This window comes from Megalops cyprinoides, chromosome 22 (assembly GCF_013368585.1).
Source record: "Megalops cyprinoides isolate fMegCyp1 chromosome 22, fMegCyp1.pri, whole genome shotgun sequence".
Classification (NCBI taxonomy): Eukaryota; Metazoa; Chordata; class Actinopteri; order Elopiformes; family Megalopidae; genus Megalops; species Megalops cyprinoides.
The window spans coordinates 3,685,965-3,701,592 of NC_050604.1; positions in this window are offsets into that span (position 1 = coordinate 3,685,965).

Consider the following 15,628-nt stretch of genomic DNA (forward strand, 5'->3'; position numbering starts at 1 on the left):
TCAATGTTCTCTGTTGAGTCTTAAAAAAAACTGAATTTGATTATTTATGTTAAGATCAATTATAACTATTGAACAATCCCATTGTGTCAAAAGTGTAGCTTGTGGTTGGTAAAAATTGTAAAGTTGTCAGGCGTTCATCAGTCAGGACATAGGAGTCTAGTGAGCACAGGGAAACTGTCAGCCTCATCCAGAATAGTTGAAGGAGAGGGGAGATGTGCAGCACCGTACTCTGATCCATTAGACTGGCTGTCACCCAATGAAATAGTGCCTCATTCAGGCAAATGATGACTGAGAAAGATCCTGTAGAATGCCCTGAAGGCCCATATCCCAGATCGGAAAAGAGTAATAGACACTCTTCTAAAGCTTACAGCTGTTGCCTCCTATCAAATAAGGAGTGAGTTAAATGTGATTGGCTAATGTGCTCTAAAAAAAAAAAAACAACAAAGTTTACTGGTTTTCTTGTAAATTATTTGGAAGATCTAAAGCATGTGACAGACATCTTGTGCTGGTATACAATAACTGGCAGTCCCTTTCAAATACACTACAACATCATGAAACAGATAGCTGTCATGTAGATGGATTACACTCTCGATTGCGACTGGGAAAACTATTGACAATAAATTGCGACATGCTATTGCAGCAGAAAAAGATAGCCGGAAACAAGTTTTGATTCCAAGCCAAAAGCCAAATCAGGAGACTCAAGAAACTATGTTTTCCTTTGTATAATCGAGCTATTGGCTCGTTATGACACTACAGTGGCCGAATTTGTTAGAAAAGGTGTATCTTCCAAACAGGGTACTGTCATATTTGACTTGGTGCAAGCAAAACAAGTTTTTACAGTCAATATCAGACTGCATTATTGAAAATATCTGCACACAGATAAAACTGCTATGTATTATGCAATGCATAATGCATATAATTAGGTATGTTGACATAGATGAAAATAAAGAAGCAAAGATAGACGAATCCTTTGCTGGCGTTACTGCTGTGTAGGATATAACTGGCAAAGGCCTATCAGAAACATTGATTAATACAATTGAAAATTTTGGATTAGATTTGGTTAATTGTGGATAGATTTTTGATAATAGTTCAAACAAGAGAGGGATTCCGTGTGTACAAGCATTAGTACAACAGAAAAACCCAGAGGCCTCATTCATTCCTTAATCTATTGCTATCTGGTGCAGCATCCTTTAACTGAGAATGTTTGAATTTCTCTGGAACTGTACAAAGACTGTAAACGGTCTTCACCTCATCTGTGAAGAGGTGGGACATTTTGAATGAATTGATTGGTATTGATTGTGAGCGTTGCAACAGACTTCTGAGGCATCTCTCAGACAAATTTAGTTTTATTACTGACATGGATAACATGACACAGGAAGAACTAGAAGAATGTGTCACTTTGTATTCAATTACATTAAATGATGTGTGTAGGGGTATTATACAAAAAATTTACTTTGCAAGCCATATTCTAAAAGGTCAAAAAAGCCATAGATAAGCTCAGTTTCCTTGTCAAGAAAAATCTCAACTTTGTTTTTCCAATTTTGACTGTCACCTTTCGAGTATGTTTGACAATGCCACTGACAGTGGCCTCAGCTGAGAGGTCCTTCAGCAAACTTACTAACAATTACCTCAACTCTTCAATGAACAATGACCACTTGTCTCAAATCTCAGTAATATTAAGTGGAATGTTTAACCTCCTTTGATGAAATTTTAGATCGATGGTCTAATGCAAAAATAAGGCATGTAAAAGTGCTGTAATTTGTTACAATTGTTGGGTATAAATAGGTCTATTGTAACTATTGCTTGTAAATATTGTAAGCATTATGTGAAAATACTGTAATATGTGTGTAAGGAACATATAAGCTATGACGATGTATGTGGGGTTGTGAGGTGTGTTTTATATTTATTTGAACAGTAATCTGCTTTTTGTTTTGGTGGGACCCAATGACAGTGCTGAGGCTGGCAGTGAGGGATTGTCTGGTAAAAATGAAATAAAACTGTGCCAGCTGAAACTGCTTTCTTGTTTTCATTCAGCCATGGCAGATAAGACATATTAGCATAAACCTTACACATAAACTGTAACCTATGTAAGTCGCTTTGGATAAAAGCGTCTGCCAAATGAATAAATGTAAATGTAAATGTAAACCTTAACGTGAACTAACTCTGAAGTGTTAAATATGGAATATGTTTGTGACGGTAGATTGTGAATCATAAATCTGTAGTTTAGACCTACATGACTCGACACACAGGAGCCCTGTTTACTGTGTTAAATGTTGTGCATTCCATTCACACACCACAACATTTAAATAAAGGCGCTAAACAGGGTTTTGCATGTATCTAAAGAAATAGGTAGTTGCACCCCTGGGTATAGGAATATTTATATGATGAATACTTATGTAGAGTGAAAAAGCAGATTCAGAGTCTAAATGTTGTCTCTTCCACAAAGTGAAAGTGAAGTGTGTTCACTCTTTTTTAATCCTCCATTAGTCCACACTAAACTTCATCTATTCTAATGCAATGTTATCAGACACAATGTGGTGTAGTATAGAACAGAACACTGTAGCATTAACATATTACATTGTTTAGCAGATGCACCTATCCAGAGCAGCTTGTATAATTTACAGTTTTGTACGTTACCCATTTATTCTGCTGGATATTTACTAGGGCAATTCAGGTTTGCCCAAGGGTACAACGGCAGTGGCCCCACCTGGGAAACCAGTAACCTTTAGCTTATGAGCATTACTCCTTGCCACTACACCACACTGTAGCATACACATGATAATACTTCATACCTCACAAGTTGTATGAAGAACCCCTCCAACCTCTTCCTTTCTCACTGGCTCCTCAGTGTCAGAAAATGTGCAGAGCGTCATGCCACTGTGATTGGCCAATGACGTGTGTCCAGTTGTCAGGTCACTCCCTGCCCCCAGTACCTCTCACTGTCTGCATCATATTGTACTCACCCGGTGCTTTGGCTTGTCCAGCAGCACTGCTGTTCTTAAATGGCATCTCTTGTCATTGCTGCTTTTGTTAAGAAAGTGCTTTCATTTTCAAACTAGAATGTTGCTCTACTGGTTTATCTGACGTGTGAAAAGCTTCCAGTATACCCCCACGGGGGCTGCTGAAATTTTCCCAGCCTTCTGTGCACAGCTTGTGAGGTAGAGGTAATTTGTTGTTTCTGGGTAGCTGAGTGAGCATCTTTAGGCAATGTAGGAGGATTGAGACAGTACTTCTGATACCATCCAGTAAAGACTCCCCACTGTCAGGATCCAGGGCAGGATTTTCAGTCTGTAACCCAACACTCCTCTGAATCTCAGGCCTGCCCCTCAAAGCAGTGATGTTTGCAGCCAAGACACCTCCTCAGTCTTCAGTACCCCACTCATCTTATTTTAATTATGTTTCTAGTTTTTCCCTTTACTGCCCTTGGAATAAACAACAGTGGTTTGTTTGCCACACAGAAGGTTTTTTTTTTCTCACACTTGGCCATAACTTGTTTATAAACATCACAGAGTAAAACTGGCTACTGCCAAGACTCAGCTGGTTCCATAATTATCTAAAATTTCTCAGGTTTTGCACTGGGATGCTGTGTTACAGTGAACGGACGGATCAGAGGGCGACCATAACAGGGCGACATCACCATATGTTTTCCTTTTATGTGTAAACAGAATGACAGTTCCTGCTGATGTTTTTGCAGTTTGCAATTATAATTTATTTATTTATGTTATTTCAGGTCAGGTCAGGTCAGGTCAGGTCAGTCAATGTGGGTTCAACACCTGCGTGAAGTTGGCACCCCAAGTATTTAAAAAGTTCGAAATGGTATTACTGTTCGTTTGTGCCGTAAAAATTTTCGTTTGTGCTGCTATGGTTTTTTAGATGCCAAGAGCAACAACATTACACGGGATCCCAGTAAACTTACGTTGCAGCGCTATTTAGAAATATCCAACACTTAAAAATGACAAGCACTTGTAGCTATTTTTTTAAGCCAGCTAATTACTTACAAGGCCCGAGTTGCATTTGCTAATTAGCTGGTTAACGTTAGTTACATAGTAGCCGTCAAGGTAATTAACGTTATTGAATGACGTAGCTTGCATCTGCACTTGGAACTTCTCTTTCGGGGAAGGAGGTTTGGATTGCGTGCGGTCCCTCTTGACCTGTAGTGCCGTGATTACCGTCTAAAAGGGAAAGGCTGGGGCAATGTCACATTTAATGATATCGACTTAGCCTACAGTTAATATCTGAATCCAACCCAACCCACAGAGGCTATTTTGGATTGTTTCCAATAAAGTTTGAATGGCGTCAGCAATGATCACGTTATATCCACCTAAAAAAAAAAACAGCACGAACAAATATGTTTAGCTTACGGCACAAACGTCGAGATGCTGGTGACATCACAGTCTATAAAATATGTTTAGCCTTTTTTAAAGACCTTTAGTCTTTAAAAAAAAATGAAAACATAGCAGCGTAAACAAAACATACAAACGTATAGTTAGTTAGCTAGCTATCTATTTTGGACAATTTGTGAATCTGAGCTACTGACTAGATGTAAGTAACTTAAAACGTAGGACAAATATCAGACAGACACCTTTAAGTTATATATAAAGCGCATTTATTTTAGTGTGTTTTATTGCCAGCGTTAATGTATTATTTTTACCTAACGTTAATGACACAACGTTAATTACCTTGACGCCTACTATGTAACTAACGTTAACCAGCTAATTAGCAAATCCAACTCAGGCCTTGTAAGTAATTAGCTGGTTTAAAAAATAGCTACAAGCGCTTGTCATTTTTAAGTGTTGGATATTTCCAAATAGCGCTGCAGCGTAAGTTTACTGGGATCCCATGTAATGTTATTGCTCTTGGCATTGAAGCGCTCTGTGTAGGCCTATCAGGAAATAATGTAAGTTTTTTTCAGGGCACCAACCAGCAAAACGTTGCACAGTAGAAGCCACTTTCTTCGTTATGGAGAAAGCAGCATTCTGGAAGTTGTCACAGAATTTTTGCCATGAAGTACAGTGTTTATCCAAAGCATGACCGCACGAACGAAAATTATCATGGCACAAACCAGCACAAACGTAGCAGAAACTAACTGACAGTAAATATCCAGCTGTATAAATGGATAACATTGTAAAGAACTGTAACCTATGTAAGTCGCTTTGGATAAAAGCGTCTGCTAAATGAATAAATGTAAATGTAAATGTAACTGACCATTTAGGAGCAATTCGGAGAAGGTTGGGGTGCTGGGTGACGTCATCGCCCAAAAATATAATGTTAAATCTAGAAACCCATATCAGCACACACGAAAATTTTTACGGCACAAACGTAGCACGAACGAACGAGACAATTTTGGAGCAATTCGGAGGAGGTTGGAGTGCTGGGTGACGTCACAGCATATACAATATAATTTGTTATCTAAAAAACCATAGCAGCACAAACGAAATTTTTTACGGCACAAACCGTCAGAAACGTAGCACAAACGAACAGTAATACCATTTCGAACTTTTTAAATACTTGGGGTGCCAACTTCACGCAGGTGGGCTAAACTAAACAATGAACTGAGACATTGAAGAAAAGAGTATTCCTCATTTGAAACACTTTATTATAATGTTCTGCATAAATTAATCTCTGCTGGCTAAAAAGAAACTTACAGTCCAGTATTTTCAACAATAAAAATGTAAAAATTGATAAACTTGCCAACAACAAGGCCATCTGCTAAGCAAATTACTGTCATATATTTCAACAATTTACATACATACATACAAAACATAATATGGCCTGCTTAAATAATGTAGAAGGTGATAGTATATCCTTTGGTGGACCTCTGACTAAGCACAATATGATGGTGATCGCCATATATATATATATAACATCGTTGATCAGTGTGTCCGAATCCTGGTCCAGGGGATCCACTGCGTACAGAGGACTTTTTTCTAGAAAAGCTCTCAGTTAATCAGACTTGATTGTTAGTTGAAGAATTATCTGAATTTCACATCACACAGGAAGTCTTTTTATCTTTTTTTTTTTTTTTTTACAAATGAGAGTTGTTGAAATGTGTTTATTTTACCAGAGGGTTACACGTAAAGATGCTTCTGTAAGCTATTTCTGTTCATTTCAGCCTTACACAAATAACCAATACAGACCAATAATCATCCTTATTGATTACAGGTAATTAGTCGTTCATCGGGGCCTTGCACACATTTAATTTAGCATAATTGAGACAGCTGCACCAACTTTAAAGAGCTGATATAAACAGTATATGTGCAAATAGTATGGTATAAAAGTGTTAAATACAGAACTGTCTTTATAAAAGCACAAAGGTACATGTCCACCAGCACATTTCCTTGCAAATGCAGGTCAAATGCATGTTGAAGTTTTGGTTTCATTTAACACAGAGGTGTCAAATTCAAACTTACTGAGGGCCATGCTGAGGGTTGTGAATAAAATCAAGGAGCCAGACATTTATTACAATGATTATTTTTATTGGAGAAATATAAGTAGGCTAGTAACTATATTAAATAAAAAATATTGCACGCATGCACAGTTCAGATATTATGGTTTTTCTATGTTTGTGGGTAATTCTTACCAGCAAAACTGATTAACTGAGTGGTGGAACGAACTCCCTGTCTTGCTACGGACAGCTTCTTCACCCCCCCCCCCCCCCCCCCCATCAGTGCTGTCGTAAATTGCTGTGCTTTCTAAATTGTGCTTTTTAAATTGTTTCTTGTTGCCGCCTTTACCCTGACGCCCATTGCGCCGTTTGAAGTTGTTGAAGTCCGCGGTTTGAAAGTGTATCGTATTAGTTGCCCTATAGGCTGTAATTGTACAAATCTGATAGTACTGTGTCCTCAAACAGACCTTGCTCTCAGCTGAGAACTGTCTCATTGTGGAACTGTACACATCCTGTCCCCGTACTGTCGCTATACTTGCTGTATGCACTTTTGTAAGTCGCTTTGGATAAAAGCGTCTGCTAAATAAATAAATGTAAATGTAAATGTAAATGTAAAGCAAAATAATATTTAGTCGGTATCATAATGCATTTCAATTGCCCCCCGATTCGTTTTCCGCTGGCGCCGGCTCTGCAAGGAAACTGCTTGCAATTGGATAGTTACTTTTTAATCCTGTTTTAATTGTGGTTGTAAACTGAAGAGAAATAAACAAAATAAACATTACAAAATGCTCCTGTGTCATTTTTCGCATCGCACTTGCTAACGTAGCAAAATAGAGATGAACTGTACATAGCTCACTGCATGCACTTAATTCAATCACATACATAACATTGCATCAATCGAGAAACATAATAGACATTTTTGTATGCAGAACTCCTGTAGCGACTGGATAATTGTACGTACTGTAGAATCCCTCATTATTTAAATTCAGCGCGGTGAAGTTGGCTGGACGTTTGATATTCGGTGGATATTCGATTTTAATTCGTCTCCGGTTCGGACTGGACAATGTACTTCAGCTTGATAACGTGACCAGGGTCTAGAAAGGACACTTTATGGCAATGTAGGCTAGGCTATCAAAAGAGAACGACAACGCTTTGCGTTTCGGTAGACTTCTATCCGAAAACAGCTTCACGGTTCACCTAATACTCTGTCGCTATGGTCTGTAAGGGACCGTCCTCAACTTACAACTTTATGTTTGATCGGTCTTCAGCAGTAGCCAGGACTAAGCTACAAGACGTAGATCTAAAATTCACCAAAATGCTCTATTCTCAATCTGACTGCTGTAGTGTACTATTTACTACAGGTCAGATTTTCCTGAAATGTCAATTTTATACGGAAGCAGAACTAGATTAAGTCTGAAAAATCTTCACCAAAAATCAACAAAATGACCCTTTTCCATTCTGACTGCTGTAGTATTTACCAATCACTGCCTGCTGCTTACTACAGGTCAAGTTTTCCACACATGTGTACTTATATGGATTCAGGACTCAATTATCTCTGAAAATTATTCACCAAAAATCAACAAAATGACCTTTTTCCATTCTGACTGTTGTAGTAGTTACCAATCATTGCCTGCTACTTACTACAGGTCAAGCTTTTCACACATATGTCAATTTATATGGATTCAGGACTCAATTATCTCTGAAAATTATTCACCAAAAATCAACAAAACAACATTTTTCCATTCCGATTGCTGTAGTCATTCCCAATTACTGCTACTTACTATAGGTCAAGTTTTCCATATAAATACACATGTGTGGAAAACTTGACCTGTAGAAAGTAGCAGGCAGTGATTGGGAACTACTACAGCAATCGGAATGGAAAAATATCGCTTAATTTATTGTTAGTGAATATTTGAGCTGCTTCCATATAAATTCACATTTCTGGAAAATCTCACAATACTAGGACTACATACTACATTGTGATTGGGAACTACTACAGCAGGCAGAATGATGAAAAGGCATTTCTTTGAAGCCTATTTGTCAGAAATGGCTTCTCCTTCTATAGTTGTCGTTTCATTAATTTCTCAGCTGTATGCTAGAGGCTATATCAATTTCTGATTGGGAAATACGAAAGTAATAATCATGATTTTAAAATTATTGAAGTTTATTGAACATTTACATTAAGTTTAATTTACATTACGCCTAGGTCTACGTGTTGTATTCCTACTGGCTAATAGCGATTAACCATAATGGTGTAATTTGCAGGCGGTCCCTTACACAGACTTTCGCGACATGAGGTGAACTTCCGTGAAGCTGGTTTCGGATAGAAATCTATAGCGACAGCAAATGTTGACATGTTCTTTTGATACACTGTAATAATGTGTACTTTCAGTTACCCCGATCACGTTGTTAAGTCGAAGTTTGTTATCGATTTCAAATCGGAGACGAATTAAAATCGAATATCCACCGAATATCAAACGTCCAGCCAACTTCACCGCGCTTTTAAATTCCACGGCCAGTTACAATGCAGCATACAATAAAAACGAGAACTAGCATATGCTACGCAATACAGTCTGTGAACTAACAATACAATAGTGTTGTCCAACACAAAAATGAATGGCAAAATACACAACCATCGTAACAGGTTCATCGAACTTACAAGACAAATCTTTCCCCAGGTTTATCGAATGGAAGTTTTATTTTACGTGTAGACTCTTAAGTACCGTACGTCTTTACATTGCTTACGACTATCTCGATTGTGCACAAGACCGCATAACCAGTGAAACTAGCCCATTAGAGGGCGCCATAACCCCGTGAAACACAGTCCATAACATGGCCTGTACGAAAGATAAAAGTCAAATAAGCGCAGCACGTCAATACAACGTATGTGAAAAATGAGAAATGTTTTCAGCAACATGATCCTCTTGATAATAACTGATTACAAACACAGTATTGCAGTCAGGTTTAGTTTGGGTGAGAGCTCTTTTTTTCATAGTAATAAACTTTATGCTGTCTCAGTGTAAAAGGAATGAGGTCAAAATAACCATGCATAAAGATTTCCCTCATTCTGTGTTTTCCAGCCTGGAGAGCCCAGTGGTTCAGATATTATTATTCTCAGTTAAACACTTAATGGAGCGAAGAGGCCATTCTGCCCAGCAATGTTCAACACACCATGTAAACCACAGGACATGCCTAGGTTTGAATCCATAGCCCTCCTGAGTCAGGGAAAAACCCAACCGCTAGTCACATGAGTTCAGAAGGTGGCAGCCATGTTTTTCATCTCACATGACTGTTCAACAGCTGAAGTCATAAGTACAAAGCATTTTCAGATATTCTTGTAACATGTTCACAAAGTCTAGGTGTCAGGGCTCCGCCCCCCTAGCTGTGGTGTTTTTGTTTCTCCCTGTCAATGTGCTTTTTGTTTTTCCTTGTGTTCCAGCCCCGCCCCGCTCCCCGCCTGGTCCCCGCCCACCTGATTGCCCCATTACCTTCACCTGCCCGCCTGCTCACCTGCATCCCATCTCCTCATCAGCCCAGCCCTATTTCTACCCTGCTTGTTCCTGTCTTGTTTGCCAGTTCGTTGCAGTGTGTTTCGTACCTGTTTCGTTCCCGCAGTTTTTTTGGATGTCTGATATCTCCGTGTTTGACTCTGCCTGCCGATTTGTCCCGTTGCCTGATTGTTTGCCTGCCCGGTTCCTGACCCTGCCTGCTTCTGTTACCGACCCTGCTTTTGTCCACGGACTGCCTTCCGGTTTTCGACCCTGCCTGCTTTTGTTGCGCAACTTGCCTGCCGTCATTAATAAACCCGCCTGGAACCTGAAGCTCTCTTGGTCTGCGACTGAGTCCTTGCCTGAGCCCTTACACTAGGTTGCAGCCATTTCACGTATCGGCTTTAGTGTTTAAAAACAGTGTTAATTACTTTCTTTTCCCTTTGACCATGTGTTAAGTAATACATTTTACTCGTATGCATTGATATATAAATGTGTATTTTTATATTTTCTTGGCTTGCCATGTGTTTTTTGTTGCATTCTGTATGGTATTCTGGACAAATTTTCATTTTTTATAGCATCTGTAACTGTGTGAGCGTCTTAATACCTTCCTTCCTACCTACCTAGCTCATTGAAATCCAAGCCACCTGCCTGGTACAATGCATTTGCATCTACTGATCATATTTCTGTTGTGGATAAAAGTGTGTATGCATGCATGTAAATATCTTATGTCTTTAAGTTTTCGTGGTGGTTAAATTCAAATAATGATATGAAAACAAAATACAGGCAGTCATGCTGAACTTTCAGGCCAAATTTTGAAAACGTAAGTGATTTTTAGGCATGACACCCACTTCCTGTTTTTGCCTTTTTCTGACACAGGGATGACATCACTTCCCCCCTCCCGCTTCCCGGTGGCCTGTGTTGCTGCTTCTCCTCCCGATCTCTGGACATCCAGTCACTGAACTTTCTCAGTGCTCATTTTTTTAACAAGGGATGTGCCTAGTTCTGCAAATGTAACATGACCAGAGGTAAATTTTACAGTTTGGTCCAGGCTTTTGTCTCCTAATTGGATTTTCTCAGCGCACACAGTCATCAGGAACTTGTGCTGTGGTTTGACTATACAACACAGCCAAACATGTGTGTGGATCCCCTGGTGTCTCAATGGTGGTTTTCCTAGCAGTACTGTTCATTTCCAGGCTCTCCTGTACTGTTGCATCGTGAGTGAACGTTACTCAGAAATTGAGGCTTTGTGAGTTAATTTCTGTCTAGATGGGTTGCATTAAATATTTTTCCATGAGAGTCACATCTTAGTAAAAATGGAACTCCTCCCTAAAGAGCAACTGATATATAAGTATAGCAGAGTAGGGGAACTGATCCCAGACCAGCACTGGGCAGTCATTAAACCATGAGCAGGAGCCATGAGTGACAGAGCAGAACCACAGCTGTGTGTCAGTAAAACAGCAGCTTACAGCTGCATGATTTCTGATTTCTACGGGTGTTGGCAACACAGCAAAGCTGCTGAGGGCAGACAGCTGAAGAATAGGACAGAGAGCTGAAGCACAGGACCAAGAGCTGAAGGACATTGTAGAGGACTGAAGCACAGGAAAGAGAGCTAAGGCACATTGTAGAGGACTGAAACACAGGACCAAGAGCTGAAGCACATTATAGAGGACTGAAGCACAGGACAGAGAACTGAAGCACAGGACACAGAGCTGAAGCACAGGATAGAGTACTGGAGCATAGGACAGATGACTGAAGTACAGAGTAGAGAGCTGAAGCACAGGGTAGAGTACTGGAGCATAGGACAGATGACTGAAGTACAGAGTAGAGAGCTGAAGCACAGGACAGAGGACTGAAGCACAGGGTAGAGGTGTTTTCCTCCAGTTCCAGAAGCTTCAAAGCAAAATAATGATGCCAGACAGTGAGCTGAGAGTGTTAGATTATGAGTGAAGACAAACTGGATGTTTTAAAGGTTTGTGAGATTTATGAGGCACATAAAAAACAAACCTGTTGGTATTACAGACAGCTCTGACCTCGCTTGATGAATGTGGCAGAGCCTTGTCACAGCCCCTGTGGGTGACAGCTGTGACATAACAGCTGCATGTCACGCTCACTTAGACCGGGGGCACCGGACCCCCCCTTACCCCACACACCACACCAGCAGACAGCAGGAACTAAGGGCCCAAAGCGTCCTGGCTCAAGACCCCCTCCTCATCGAGCGGTAACTGACAAGCACAGCTACGTGTTGTACAACTCAGTGTACCCTCTCAGTTCAAAATAAAAAGTTTTTGTGTATTTTATGCTCAATATGAACAGGGGGATGTGACTTGTACTTCTGGTCCTGTTCTTTGTTCCCTGATTGGGGCCAAAGACCACAAAAAGACAAGCTGTCCATATTTGATGTTATTGTTCTGATTGTTGCAGCTCCAGGGTTAAACCTATGAGATCCAGCCTTTATTGAGATGTGGTTTGGCCACCTGCCTCACCTGCATGTGGGTGGACCAGACTTTATTTCCACTCCCTGTATCAATGGAAACAGAATCACATTACATGCGCATGAATCATTACTCCTCCCATGAACAGAACAAGGTTCAGATGCTGAGCAGTGAAACAACAGGAAGTGGCTTTGGAGTGGCTGGTCGCCCCAACTGAGAGACAAATAACTGTGCAAGTCTTGAGTTTAAAATCAGAGGAAGTTTCATATATTCCCTGTTTGAATCTTCAGAAGTTAATGAATTACACAAAATAGCTAATTAAAATTCTGCCAAAGGACAGATCAGTAGATACCATGCATAGTTACCAAAAAGGGCACTTTTTAAATAACAATGGTTAATTATGAAATAAAGCTATGAGTGTCAGAGTCAAAGTCATATACCAGTTGCAGAGCTGCAAATTCCACAATGACTGTTTCCACGTTGGATTGGCTGTCATTACAGCTAACACAACTTCTATTGTATTACGGGCACAAAGACTTTGTTGAAACCACAGCTTTGCTGCAAAAGCACATCACTGAACTCCCTCCCTCTGACAGGAAGCTGGCTGTGACATTTCTGCAAAAAAGATGCAGTGAGACGTTTTGTGGTGGCAGCCAAGCTGAAAAGGCTGAAAAGTGACATCTCATCCAAGAAAATGACAGAAAGTGTCTTTACTGACTCGCAGTTAAGCCAGGCTTTAGAATGGAACACTATATGGACTCTGCAAGTGACCCTACATTGTGCAATGAATGGGAGGGCGGGGGGGGGGGGGGGGATAGAGAGAGAGAGCAGGCCAAAGACAGGAGAGGAGAGAAGGAAGCAGAGGAAGAGGAGGAAACATTGAGGGGGGGGGGGGCAGAGGGAGAGAGATAGAATGAGAGAGACTGAAAAGAGAAAGAGAAAAACAGAGAGGTCAAGCAGAAAGGTGAGGGGGGTGAGGAAGACGACTCCACAGGGGGATGTGAAGAGGAGAAATCCAGGGGCACCAGCGACAGCCTCCACACCACAGCTGCCATTCAGGGGCCCTCAGGCCTCCCACATCAAAAGGCCATGGCAGTTTGCTTTCGCTGTCTGTGCTCATGACAAAAAAACAGCTGTTTTTGTGTGTTCTCACAGGAAACCAAGACATCACTGTTCACCTTAGGAAATACTCTCCTGCTGTCTGGTATAATGTTTCAAATATTTAGTTGCTTGATACATCTTTTCATAAACTGAGAAGGTAGACATCATTATGAGCATAAATGCTGTTATTTTCCTTCTGAAAAGCAGCAATAAAAAAGCAGAAGCGGGCTGTGGAGTTCTCAAGCCGCGGCCGTTCGTAGAGGTGGGCTCTTGCAGGATGCCCACTCCATCCACGTCACACTCAGACTGCCTTAAAACCAGTCGAGGAGTAAGGTTTCTTTTCAACTAACAATAGCTGAGATGGGCCATCTCAAATGCGCAAGTCAAACTCATACAACTGTTTAACATTTAGAATGTAGATATAGCACTTGCATTCAGTTGAGATCATAATAAGCAGGGAAAGACAGACCAGCAAATGTTGTAATGAGTGGATTTTTTTGTCCCTGATAACAGGAAATCTGAACTTAGAGTGCAACACAGGTCGTCAGCAGAGAGGAACCTCACAGCGTATGCAGTGCCACAGCCACCTAATTAGTCTGCAGTAAGAACTGCCACCAATTGATCCATATGATGTATGTCAGTGAAGGCTTGAATGAAATCACCGCAGCCTGATTCCAGTGGTCTTCCACTCTACGGTATCTCTCACATACATACATGCTTCACACAATTAATAAAATTGGATATTCCCAACCGCTGTTTTATTTATTTATTTATTTATTTTATTATTTGTCCTGGAAAAGTATGAGAAACATTTCTGGTTAAGAAACTGGGGTGGACTCCATAGTCATACCCCTTGGCTCAAACCTCAAATTTATGCTGACTGGATCACGCCCCACCCTGATTTTCGCACCTCTGGGTGGAGAGCTGCAGTGCGATTTGGGCTTGAGGGAGGTGCAAAGTTGCACACACCCGTGCACCAGTCCTCTTTGATCAGTCTGCTTTGAGTCCCCTGAGCCCTCTGAGAGGACGAGAGCTTGCGGTTGCTCTCGTTTACTGCCAGGGTTCTCCACCCATGACACTGTTTTTGTTGTGCTGAAATGAAACACAAAAACAACAAAAACAAGATTACATAACAATTACATAATTATGCATGATGAATACATAATGCAATTTTACTTCCTTCCTTTTCAAAAACCCTATTTATTTACCAATGTATTAAATTGCATCCTATTACAGTGCAAAACAGATAATTAGTATAATTTGATGTGTTGCAAGTCTGTATGAAAAGTGTGATTTATAATGTATCTGTGCCCAAAAAAGGCATCAAAAACATTTTTCTCCCCTGCACTATTTAAATAACAGAGCTTAGTTGCTAACAAGCTTCCATTCTGTTACAACAGCTTCGGGCAAGAAATGGCACCAAGCGGTGCTAACGAGGTGCTGACCAGGATGCCGGCTCACACCCGCACTCTACTCCTAATGGACCGCTGTCCGTCACACCAAGGGGTCAGACCCCAACACTAACTCCCAGCGCTGCCTGAACCCACTGTAACACAAGGACTCCACATTTATTAACATGCTGGTGGCAGAGCAGCTAATACACATCACCGTGCAATGAGTTTCCATGGGACATTTGGGTCACAGTAAAGTCCCTCCACCTCCAGGTTTAGGACCAACTGACACCCACCTGTAAATGCCTTCAGCTCCAGTGGGTTATAAAGTCTCCATTCATCCCAGTGTGTTTTGATAGCTATTTAATTTTATACATTGTGAGTAGCTGATCTGAGGAAAATCCACAGGGTGGAAACATCACAGTAAAGTTTTGTTGAACCATTTTTGCATAAAACCAGCTTCTCTCCCCGTTTTCCAGAAATTGGGCACTTGTAAACCTGCGATCCATCCCAATCGCAGGTTTACAAGTCATATTTAACATGTAACATTTCTGAGCAGGGTTTTTTCCATTTTTATGTCACCAAACGTGAATGTGAACACAATTGAAGAGATTGAGAATGCGGATGACCCACTGTTTGGCCAGTCATTTTTTGAGCTGTTAAGGTTTTTTAATTTAATTCAGTCACTCAATCTGCAAATAAATGTCAAAGAGCCATTGTTTTACAGTAGCGTTTTCACTTGAATATGGAGTTTGCTGATTTCCACCGCTTGACAATTTTCTTGCATCATTCAGAGTAAATAACCTGTTCCACACCAAACTGGAACAT